General features: G+C 35.7%; 1 protein-coding gene across 2 annotated transcripts in view; it reads right to left on the bottom strand.

Moving 5' to 3' along the window:
- The window catches only part of UNC79 (unc-79 homolog, NALCN channel complex subunit), a 371,443-nt gene that overhangs the window by 265,701 nt on the left and 92,802 nt on the right, over positions 1–12,940 (bottom strand). The window lies entirely within an intron of this gene.

Below are 12,940 nucleotides of genomic sequence, written 5' to 3'. Positions count from 1 at the left end.
TGAGTGACTCTCCAAAACATTATGCTAAATAAAAGAAGTCAGACAGAAAGCCGGGTGTGGTGGCTCACACCTGTAATCCCAGCACTTTAGGAGGCCGAGGCAGGTGGATCACGAGGTCAGGAGTTCGAGACCAGCCTGCCCAACATGGTGAAACCCTGTCTCTACCAAAAATACAAAAAATTAGCCAGGTATGGTGGTGTGCACCTGTAATCCCAAGCACTGGGGAGGCTGAGGCAGGAGAATCGCTTGAACCTAAGAGGCAGAGGGTGCAGCAAGCCGAGACTGTGCCATTGCACTCCAGCCTGGGTGACAGAGCAAGACTCCGTCTCGAGAAAAAAAAAAAAAAGAAGTCAGAAAAGACTATGCACTGAATGATTCCATTTACATGAAATTCTATAAAAGGCAACACTAATAACAAAAAGGAAAGCAATGTCTTCCTGGAAAGGGGAGTTGAAGTAAGGGATCAAGAGCAAAGGATACAAGGAATCTTTCTAAGATAAAGATAAGGGTATTTATTTATTTATTTATTTAGAGACTGAGTCCCATTCTGTTGCCCAGGCTGGAGTGCAGTGGCACGATCTCAGCTCCCTGCAACCTCAGCTTCCTAGGCTCAAGCGATTCTCCTGCCTCAACCTGCCGAGTAGCTGGGACTACTGGTGTGCGCCACCACGCCCGGCTAATTTTTTTATTTTCAGTAGAGATAGGGTTTTGCCATGTTGGCCAGGCTGATCTCAGACTCCTTACCTAAAGTGATCTGCCCACCTCAGCCTCCCAAAGTGCTGGGATTACAGGCATGCGCCACTATCCCCAGCTAATTTTTGTATTTTTACTAGAGATGGGGTTTATGTTGGCCAGGTTGGTCTCAAACTCCTGACTTAAAGTGATCCACTCACCTTGGCCTCCCAAAGTGCTGGGATTACAGACAGAAGGCACCATGTCTGGCCAGGATATGGGTCTTTATCTTTATGGTGGCAGTGGTTACATGACTGTATGTTCTTAGCAAAATTCATCAATTTGTGCTTTGCAAATTGGTGAATTTTATTATTTATCACTATTTCCACATAAACAAAAAGAGGACAAAATGACACGTATCTTACTATGTATGTATTTGGGCATGTCTACATTAGAAGACATGGTGATAGTAGTCAAATGCTTGTACTTACCTATAATGAATAAGCTGAATTTATGCAAAATAAGATAATATTCAACTGAATGTTACTGACTTTTTATTTAAATTTAACATTTCAAAATAAGGGCTAAATAAATAGATAGTTCTATATACATGCAGAATCACCACGAATAGGCTAGTTTACATGTAGACTAATAAAGGTATATTATATGGGTAATTCTGAAAAAATCTAAAAGAAATGAAGGAAGAGATTTTTAAAGCGTACAATAGAAAATGATCAATACAGAAGATAAGTAAAAAATACCCAACACACATATGATAGGGATTGCAAGGGACAATGCCAAACAATGGAACAAAACAAGCATTAAAACTATATCTTCAGAAACCATATTTCCTAAAATTAAAAAAAAAAAATCTTGAAATTATTGAAAGGACATACTGCAATCATTTCAGCACGACCCAACAATGAATCATATTGTAGTTAAGGCTACTTAAAAGGAGATTTTTAAAAAAGACTAAGCCACTAAGAAAACAAGATTGTCACTGGACTTTTCACCAATTCTTAATGCCAAAAAAAATGAGGTGACAAATTTAAAATACTCAAGTTGGCGAAATATAAGTCAAAGATTTTATATCCACCCAAGCTGACCTCCAAGTACAAAGTTGCAAACTATTATAAACTTGCCAAAACTCAGGCAATAATTGATTCTGTAAGTCCTTCCTAAAGGATCTATTAGAAATGGAGATTAGGACAACGAAAAAGATTGAAAGACAGCAGTATAAGAATGAGTGATGAGTATTAAATATAAATTTACCTGCAAAACAAAGCTAAACCACGATTATAGGAAACAAAATATAGTAGCGATAGGCCGGGCGCAGTGGCTCACCGACTGTAATCCCGGCACTTTGGGAGGCCGAGGCAGGCTGATCATGAGGTCAGGAGATAGAGACCATCCTGGCTAATACGGTGAAACCCTGTCTCTACTAGAAATACAAAAAATTAGCCAGTCATGGTGGCGGGCACCTGTAGTCCCAGCTACTTGGGAGGCTGAGGCGGGAGAATGGCGTGAACCCGGGAGGCGGAGCTTGCAGTGAGCCAAGATCGTGCCACTGCACTCCAGCCTGGGCGACAGAGCGAGACTCCGTCTCAAAAAAATAAAAAATATAAAAAAAAGAAAGAAAATATAGTAGCTATAATACAATTATCAAAAATCAGGGGGCATGAAGGGCATACGGATATGATTGTCTAGTAGGTATTAATTGTAAACAAAATGACACTATTGTATATCAGATACCAGGTCAGAAGGAGGGGAGACAGAAGAGGTTACAAGCTAATTGCAATATTATTCAATGTAGGGAACTAGTTAGTCCAAAAACGAGTGGACTAGCAGTATTATGTAGAAGTCTTAGTATAAAGTTAATCAATAGAAAAAAATGAGCAAATAAAACCCATTGCATAATGAAAGAGTTTAGATATAAAATACATAAAAAAAAATATGATAGAACTGAGGCCAAACATATTAATCATATCAATAGATGTAAATGGGCTTAACTCACCTATTAAAAGAAAAGGATTTTCAGATTGGCTAATAAAGCAAAATCCCACACTATGCAGAATACAAGAGACACACCTAAAACAAAGAGATTCAGAAGAGTTAAAAATAAAAGGATGGCGATATATCAGGCAAACACAAATAAAAAGAAAATGGGGTCATAATCGTAATATCTGACAAGGTGGAATTCAGACCAAAAAGCATTAAAATAGATAAAGAAGTGGCCTTTATAATGTTTAAGGCTACCATTCACAATGAAGATACTAGTTATTAGTATTTATGCACCCAGTAACACAGTAATAACTTCAATTAAGCAGCAACTAACAGAAGATGCAAGGGGAAATAGATAGAAACACACTAATAATAGGAGACTTTAACATACCTCTCACAATCCAAGATCAAGTGGACTAAAAATTAATAAAAGTTATAAAAGACCTAGACAACATTAATAAGGTAGATCTCATAGATTATTGTATCAATAATAATAGAGATTACACCTTATTTTTAAATACATATGTGGTATTCACAAAAACTAACTAAATCTTATGACACAGCAGAAACCTCAATGCGCTAAAGAACAGAAATAATGTAAACAGTATCTTCAGACCATAAGGCAATAAAATTAGAAATCAACAACAAAACAGAAAAACAAAAATGCCCTTCCACATGGAAATGTATACACTTTTAAACCACTCTTAGGTCAAAGGCAAATATACAAAATTCAATTGCAGAATTTCTTGAAAATAGTTATAATAAAGCCTGACATTACCAGAATCTGTAGGCTATAACTAAAGGAGGTGTCAAAGAAAAATATATTGCATGAAATGCCTATACCAATAAAAATTTAAAAAAATAAAAAATAAACAGCCAACTCGAAAAGCTAGAGGAATATCAAAACAAAGAAATCAAGGAAAAAATAATCAGAAATTAATAATAAAAACTGAAATTAATTTAGAAATGCCAAAAACTAGAATCAATCAATAAATAAAAATAACTAGTTTCTTGAAAAAGAAATCAACAAAATAGACAAACCACTAACTAACCAAATTTTTTAAAGGGGGCAGGGGAGAAAGCACAAATACACAACATTAAATACAGTCATCCCTCAGTATACACCAGGGATTGGTTCCTGGACCACCCCCACCCCTAACCTCCTGCAGGTACCAAAATCCTTGGATGTTCAAGTCCTTTTTATAAAATTGTATAGCATTTGCATATAACCTATGCACATCCTTCTGTATACTTTCAATCATCTCTAGTTTATAATACTGAATACAAAGTAATGCTATAGGAATAGTTGTCATACTCTATTTTTTTATTGTACTATTTTTGCTGTTTTTATTTCCCAAATATTTTTGATCTACTGTTGGTTGAATCCATGGATGCAAAAACCCCCAAATACAGAGGGCCGACTGTATGCATTAGAAATGACAAGCAGAACATAAACATCAAAACAGAGGAATTTTTTAAATTTCTAAAATAGTCATTTGCATAATTCTATGCAAACAAATTTGAAAACGTATATGAAATGCACACGTTTTTAAAGAAATAAAACTTACCAAAATTGACTGCAGTAGAAACAGAAAGTCTAAATAGAACAAGTGTCATAGAACAAATAGAGAAAGAAGTTAAAGAGTTCCACTACAAAAAAAGCACAGGCCAGATGGTTTTACAGGGGAACTCTAAAAAACTTTTAAAGATCAGATAACACCAATTGCTATTATATTATTCCAAAGATATAGAAAGGGAAGCAAAATTTCCAGGCTCACTTTATGTAGTGAGTATCACATTGTTTCCAGGTCCTGACTAAAATTACTTCCCACTCTACCCCCCAGAAAAACACCTATGAACCAATCTAACTTATTAATATCAATGCAAAGATTCTTAAAATATGATGAAATTCAACCCAGCATATTAATAAAGTTAAGAGAGGAAGCAATATGGTCTCCATAGATGCAGAAAATAAACTTGACTCAACCCATTTTGGTTAAAAAAAAACTTAACAAAATAAGAATTGATAAGATACTGCCTAGTATATTTACCTCAGCCCAAAAGAATATCTTACTTAAAAGAGAAATACAAGAAGTTTTCCTACTAAAGTAAAACACAAGCCAAGAATACCCACTCTCTTTGCTATATTTCACACTGTATCAGAGATACTCACCAATGCAATCAGAAAACAAGAAAGCAATTACAGGTATAAAAATTGAGTAGAAAAGAAAGGACAAAACTATTTTCTATTTGCAGAGCATATAATTGTATATCTTGAAAACCCAAAAGAATAGATGGAAAAATGACTACAAAAAAAATTAACTGAGTAAAATAAAGTTATAAAGTCAGCATACAAAAACTCAATAGCCTTCATGTATTCAAAATTTTAAAATGAAGAAATGATACATCTCAATTATGATGGCAAAAAAATGATGAAAGAAAATACTAAGCAAGAGCTCTATACGAAATTCCAAAATCTATATGAGAAAAAAACACCCCAAGAAAGGCACAGACTTGAACAAATGGAAAGACATACCATGTTCTTAGAAAGAGTAAGATTCAATATCAGAAAGATGTCAATTCTCCCTAAAGTAAGTTATTCTATAAAAGTAATGTGATACTCACAAAAATACTATCCGGCTTTTTCCTGGAGTTATTCAACTTGTTTCTAAAATTATTTTGGAAGAATGAAAAAGATCTAACGCAATGACGGTTATATGAAAAAAAAAAAAAGAATGAAAAAGAAAGCCAATGAAACTTGCTTAAAACATTATTTTTAAGAACAGTGGAGAGTGGAGATTCTTAGAAAATTCTCCACAAAAATTTTAGCCTCCAGTAAAAATAAAGAGTAATAATGATCACAGGAGCAATTGTTGGCTCCCTATGAATAAGTCATCCCAAGTTCATTTCAACTTCCTATTTTTTTAGGAATCTAGACAGGGCATCAAAGAAAAGTTGTAGAGAGTATGTACATCTCAGCAAAGTAGGATGCACTTGGAGACTCAACTGTAAGCTCCTCTAGAGCCTAGCACAGTGCCTGATACATTGTAGACACCCAATAAATATTTATTGAATGAATAGACAAGTTGATGAAATATATAGATTGAATGGTACCATGATAGATTTATACCTAGTGAAACTGTCATATTTAAAATATATTGATTAGTGGCTTAAAGCGGACTTGAGGAAACATATTTAATGGCATGACACTCACAGGGCTTTTGTGCTTCTTTCTTTTTGTCAACATTTTTATTTTGGATACTTCATATAGGAATGCATATTGTTTTGGTAGTTGATACAAAACCAGTGGAAGAATGGCTAATATGTTGGATTATAGAATCAGACATAACAATGAAATAACATTAATAAGACAAAATGCAATAAGGTTTGTAGTGGTTTCAATTGTATCCCCCAAAAGATATGTTCAGGTCTTAATCCTGGTATTGTGACTGTGACCTCATTTGGAAATAGGGTCTTTGCAGATATAATCAGGTTAAGATAAGGTCATACTGGATTAAGGTAGGCTCTAAATCAAATGTTGTGTGTTTACAAGAGGAAGGAGAGAGAACTTTGGATACAGAGACACAGGCTATGTAAAGATGGAGTCAGAGATTGGCATGATGCTGCTACAACCAAGGAATGCCAAAGATTGCCAGAAACCCCCAGAAGCTGGGAGACAAGGAAGGGAGATTCTTCCCTATAGCCTGCAGAGAGAGCACAGCCCTGCCAACACTTTCATTTCAGACTTCTGGCTTCCAGAACTGTAAGAGAATAATCTTCTATTGTTTTACACCACTTAGTCTGTGCTAATTTGTTACAGCAGCTCTAGGAAACTAATACAGCATTAAACAAATCCCTAAGACTTTCAGCTGCACAGATAGAGGATGAAGGAAAACAGGCTTAGCGGTTATTCCTATAGAAAAGATCTTGCAGTTTTAGCAAGCCAGTAGCTTGATATTATTATACAAAGAGCTAAGGGAATATTTGTAGTTTGAAATATAGATTCCCATACTCTGCACTAGTGAGGGACATATGAACATATGAGACATTCAGTCCTTTTACAAGTGTCAACTGTTTTTTTTTTTTTTGAGACAGGGTTTTACTCTGTTGTCCAGGCTAGGATGCAGTGGTGCAATCACAGCTCACTGCAGCCTCGACCTCCTGGCTCAGGTGATTCTGCTACCTACACCTCCCGAGTAGTTGGGACCACAGGCATGTGCCACCACACCGAGCTATTTTTTTGAATTCTTTTGTAGAGACAGGGTTTCGTGATGTTGCCCAGGTTGGTCTCCAATTCCTGGGCTTAAGTGACCTGCCTGCCTCAGCCTCCCCAAGGGCTGGGATTACAGGCATGAGCCACCACACCCAGCCAGGGTCACCTTTTAAGGAGGACCTAAAGAGGACCTGGAATGAATTTTTAAATGATGATGTAGAAATAATCTGGAATAGTCATGTTATCATTAAACATTTTGAGCAACTACTCTACATACGTTTTAATAACTAGGAAGAACTCACTCTATTCTCAAAGAGGTGGAGCTCTAATATGGGTCAAAGGTGGTGGGAAGATACTGAAGAGTTTTAAAGAGAAGAAGGACATGATTGTCTCTGTATTTTAGATAGATCATTCAGGCAGCTACATGAGGATAGACTTGATGGTGACAAAAGCAGACACAGGGAGGTAAATTAATAGGCTGTTATAATACAGAGATGATAAGTCCCGTAATCAGGATGAATAAACAGTAAGTGTCCACTGAAAATATTAGCATGATATGCAAAAGACTGGCATGACCCCTGCACAAGGATGACAAACAAATCTGTGAAAAATTCTGTATAAAAAAATAAAAAGAAGAAATAGGAATTAAGGTACTTGAGGAACATCGAAGAAATAAAACCAAGGTATAATAACACCTCTCTCAAAGCTGTTATGAAAATGAATTAAGCTAATATATACCAAAGTACCCAGTACATAATAGGCACAAGCAATAAATATCTGAACTCTCTTTCCTGGAGAGCTTAAGATTCAAGCACATATAATCCTGACGTGCTAAACTGTTTATGAGTTATTATCTATTTCTACTTCTGAGGCAAGTTCATTTATTCTTAAAATAAAATTACATATACATAAATGTCTATGTATATACATGTGCATTTGTGCATGTATATATACATAAACATATATGTATACACACACATACCCATTTAATTTTATTCTTTTGGAAGACCAAGACCCTGAGACCAATGAAAATGAAAGATACCCTGAAATGCTGAACACCACTCCAGTTTTAATCCCACATCAAATATCAAATGAGACTCACATGATAAGCTATATGCTGTTGGTAACATTGGTCTTGAAAAGTCCAGAAGGAGAGAAAAACAAGACACAAATAGAATAAATGGACTGAAAGAAGCTAAAAGTTCTAAACGAAATTGTTGAGCTTTTCGTGTTACAGAAGAGTATTGATAAGAATATATTTTTTGCTTAATGTACTTTTTGATACAGGAAATATTTCATTTCTAAGCCAATATATATGTTCATTTATGCAGAGCTATCCATATCTTTTCAAAATGGAAGAAACAAATGCATATGAATTTCCAACATAATAATACTGCAAAACAAGAATCCCAACTTAAAGCTTATTTATCGGTTGAATAATCAATACATAAAACTTGAACAGGATCCAAGTAAAACTACAGTCTGAAGAGGCCCTGACTTTAGATAGATCGCCACTTTGTCTTAAAACAAACAAAAAAAAAAACAAAAAAAAAAACAGCTGGCTGTGTGCTAAAACTGCCTACCACTTTAAGAATCATAACTATTATTTTGAATATAGTCAAAGGAAAATTTAGCTAATCGGACAGAACCAAAACCACAATGAATGTTCAAGAAACATGTAACTTGTTATATAAATACTGTAACATTTGATTTAGCAAATATATTTTAAGTACTTTTGACAACTGTAATTTTATTTACCTGTAAATCCATTTGAAGAGCATGCATTTTGTGCAATTTTCACATTGCATAGAATGCAGAACTTCATATTAACAAAAATGTAAAATCTTTAAATTAATGATATCCAAACACTTGGTTATGTAATCCTTCCTTATAAAAGACATTTCATCCACCCTCGGTCATTTTTACTTTTTCAAGAAATGATTTTTGTGCAAACACTATGCAATGGACAAGGGATTGCACACTGGAAACACAGAGAGGAACATAATTCAATCTACACACAAAGTAAATTAAGGCAACAAGAAAACTAATTGAAATATAGTGTGAGCACACAAATAGGGCATACAGGGAGAAAGTGGCAATCAGGCAGGGTTTCAAAGCTAAGTATTGAGCAATAAGTAGGTATTAGGCCAAGACGATGGTGGGGAAGAAAGCATTTAAGGCAAAAACAACATGATGCATTGGAGGAACTGAAAAAATAGTTCATTGTAGCTGGATCAAAGAGGTAAAGCAGAGATTGTTGATGAGCTAGAATCAACAAGGCTTGGGAATGTGTTGAATAGTTACGGCAGAGAGTAAAAAGTTCAGGAAGACTCTGATTTTTTGACTTGGGTAAATGAGCAAGGTGGTGTCATTCACTGAAATGACTGATCTAAAAAGAAGCACAAGTTTGGAACAAAGGACAATGAATTTGGGTTTGTGGTATGTATAAGATGCTTGAGTAGAAATAGAGGGCTGTAGTTCCAGAAACATCTGTGGACTAGAAAATTGTATGTGGGAGGCATCCTCGTAGATGATACCATGCAAGTGAATGTGGTCAAGAGTCTGTGGGATTTCAAAAAAGAGAGAGAGAGCGGGGGGACTAATGGCAGAGTCCTGTGTGAAGCTAAGTTTTAAAAAGCAGGAAGAAGACAGCCCTAAGAAAAAATCTGGGTGGGAACAGCCAGAAAAGAAAGAAGAAAAGGAGAGTTTAAATCAGGAATGCAGCAACTAGTGTCAAATGATACAAAGAAGTCATGTAAGACAACAGCTAAAAGCTATTGTTCTTTTTGCAACCACAAAAATGGTTATAATAGGCACATTCTAGTTTTTGCATATATGAATAAAACTGTAATAGAGTTTCCTCTATGAGAAGTTTGCGATATTATTGTGCAAAGATTTCTAAATGACTGCAATTGCAATGCTATTGAAAGGAGAAGTAGTTTTCTATTTCAGTGATGTTACCATATAATATGCAAAAAATAAGGAAAACTATCTATTGAGTTCTCCAAGCATGGCCCTTACATATACATGGGAGAGGGGCAAGTTCAACTTCAAGTCATAGTGCTAAAAAGCTACACTCTTAAAATTGTTTGTCTCTGATGTAATCAAAAATATTTTTGGTTACTGGGAGGCTAGATCCAAACTTCACAATTACCTCCATTTTGGCAGCAAGCATAAGGTTTTATATTTGATGATGATGATGATGATAATTGCTTACATTTATTAAGTCCTTATTATGTGCCAGGATTCTCTGCTAAGCACTGTTCATGAATCACCTCATTTAATCTTCACAACTGTAACTATCCCCATTTGGTAGAGGATATAGTCAGGGCTTAGAGATATTAACTTGTCCAAGGTCACAGAGTTTACAGGGAGCGAAGCCAGGATTCAAACCCAGGCAGCAGTCTGATTCCAGAACCCCAACTCTGAATGTCTGCTGGTATCAAAAGCAGAGCTTCTTTTGAAAGAGCACACCCAAGGTACTACCGATTGGTCAATTTTGATTCTTAGAAGACAAAAAAAGTTTGGGGTGGAGGGAGTGGGACTCCTCTTTAGAATTCCAAATGCATTTCATTTTTATCATTCCAAATTCTATATCAGCTATGCAAACATTTTCACTACAGTGAACTTTGTAAGAAAAAGCAGCATTTGGAGAAAAAAAAAATTAACTCTTCTGCAATCACCTGAGAAAGTGCCAGGAAGCTTTCACCTCCTGTTTTGAGACTCTGCAGATAGCACAGAAAACAGATTGAATATTTTTTTAAAGGCTCCAAACTATATCTTTGCTAAAACTAGCTGCTTCTTCTTCTTCTTCTTTTCTTTTTTTTTTTCTTTTTAGACAGAGTTTCACGCTGGTAGCCCAGGCTGGAGTGCAATAGCAGGATCTCTACTCACCACAACCTCCACCTCCCGGGTTCAAGCGATTCTCCTGCCTCAGCCTCACAAGTAGCTGGGATTACAGACATGTGCCACCATGCCCAGCTAATTTTGTATTTTTAGTACAGATGGGGTTTCTCCATGTTGGTCAGACTGGTCTCGAACTCCTGACCTCAGGTGATCCACCTGCCTTGGCCTCCCAAAGTGCTGGGATTACAGGTGTGAGCCACTAGCTTCTCTTTCATCACTATTACTTATCTCATAAAAGAAAATGCCACTACATAAAATAGAAATCATTTTTCATATCTCTGTGATACATTACTTTTCAAAGGTAAATCAAGTAATCTGGTTTGGGTTGAAATGCAAGTATGGGTTGAAATGCAAGTACTTTCTCTTGCTGGTCCAACAAAACTATGTCGGCTTGTCAAACCAGTGAAACCTTTATCTGCATCAAGAAGCTCCAAGAAGAAGAGTAATAGAAATAATATTTTGACATTATATTAAGCCTAATTCTCCCTCCTCAGTCCTTAGGAAAGTAGTAGTGTGCACACTCCTGAATGCAGAGGAGAAACAAGCTCTCCCATTCTCTCCTTATCCAGTAGTCTTCACACTCAGTAGAAGAAAAAAAAAATACCCTGACCTTTCCTTCTCTTGCTGCCTACACCTAGCTAAACTTCTACCGAGTCCGAGGATAAAATGCTGCCATTCTTTTTATAAAAAGTATTTGTCCTTCATGAACATCAACTATGCAGATGCAGCCTATTATGTTTTTTTTTTCAGTTACATAACGTACACTAAAATGCCAATCCACTCGTGTTAGTGCATATTTACAGAAAAAGAAAAGAGATTCCTAAATTACCTTCATTCTAAATACAGATACCTAAAAACATCCATGGCATCCTTATCCTTTCCGCATCCTACTCCCATTTACCTCCTTTGCCCTACAAAATCCTTAAGACTAAAGCAAAGATAGCTCCTACTACAATTCCTTACTTTAAAGATGGAAACTCTGAGGCACAAAACTATTAAGTTAATTGCCCAGTGTCTCACAATTAATCAGAAGGACATACAAAGCTCAAGTCCACATGTTCTAGCTCCAGATATGGTGTCCTTTTCATCCTCTACAGATGGAAAAAAATCTGTTTCACAAACAAGTCTAAAATAGCTACTTAATCCATTAATTGCACTACACAATCAAGTCCATACCTAGATTTTATTCATTGCCCAGGAAAGAGACAAGACAAAGCATCCAGTCCATTTCAAAATATAACAAGGAAAACACAGGAAGAGGACAGTAATACTCACTGGCTTTAGCCTGAAATTACTTACGTAATATGTAACTACACAATCAAATGACAGGTGGTGTTTTTTCCTTTAGAAACCATACTATAATAAAACCATTTGGCTTTATTATAATATCAGGATGTGATATTCTCAAGTGGGAAGTTCTACATGGACTCAAACTATGTTACCATTCCTCAAAACAGAATGCACCCAATTTTTTTCAAAAACCTCTGTAAAAGCAAAACTTAATTTTGAGTGTAGATTTAACTTTCGGAAACATGCAAAAAAAAAAAAATCACAAGAGAGCTTCCTAACTATTTAGAGGAGATGGACTATTTAAAAGTGGGCAATGGTTGTCATTATTATAGCCATCATTTATTGAGTACATTCTATGTGCTAGGCTCACTACTAAGCCTTTTATATGTATTCTCTCATTCCCCACAACAACCCCGTCAGCATGATTAGCCCAGGTTTACAGATGAGGAAATAAAGTTCAGAGAGGTCAATTATCTTGCCCAAGGTCAAACAGTAGCAAAAGTAAGATTCAAACTCAGATCTTCCAGATTCTAAAAAACATAAAGAAGTACAAGCACTGGATGGCAGGTGGACAAGCACAATTTCTAATGAACCATCAATCTGAGAATTCTATGAGCCTTCAGTTTATTCAATTTATCTAGTGAATAAATGACATACTGCATTTTATCATATATAAGATATTGCCCTCAAATAATGAGACTACTGTTTTATGTGTCTCAAAAAAATGACTTTAATAGCCATTCCAAAGAAGAATTACAAAGACTTTTAAGTAGTGACAGCATTATCCATATAATGTGTACTGACTGCTTTGGAAGAAAGGAGTCATCTAGGTGAATAAGTTCTGGTATATTGTTAAAA

The sequence above is a fragment of the Theropithecus gelada genome, chromosome 7b (assembly GCF_003255815.1).
Source record: "Theropithecus gelada isolate Dixy chromosome 7b, Tgel_1.0, whole genome shotgun sequence".
In the NCBI taxonomy this organism is placed as follows: Eukaryota; Metazoa; Chordata; class Mammalia; order Primates; family Cercopithecidae; genus Theropithecus; species Theropithecus gelada.
The sequence above is the reverse complement of the archived record's forward strand: the minus strand, read 5'-3'. Positions and strand labels throughout refer to the sequence as shown.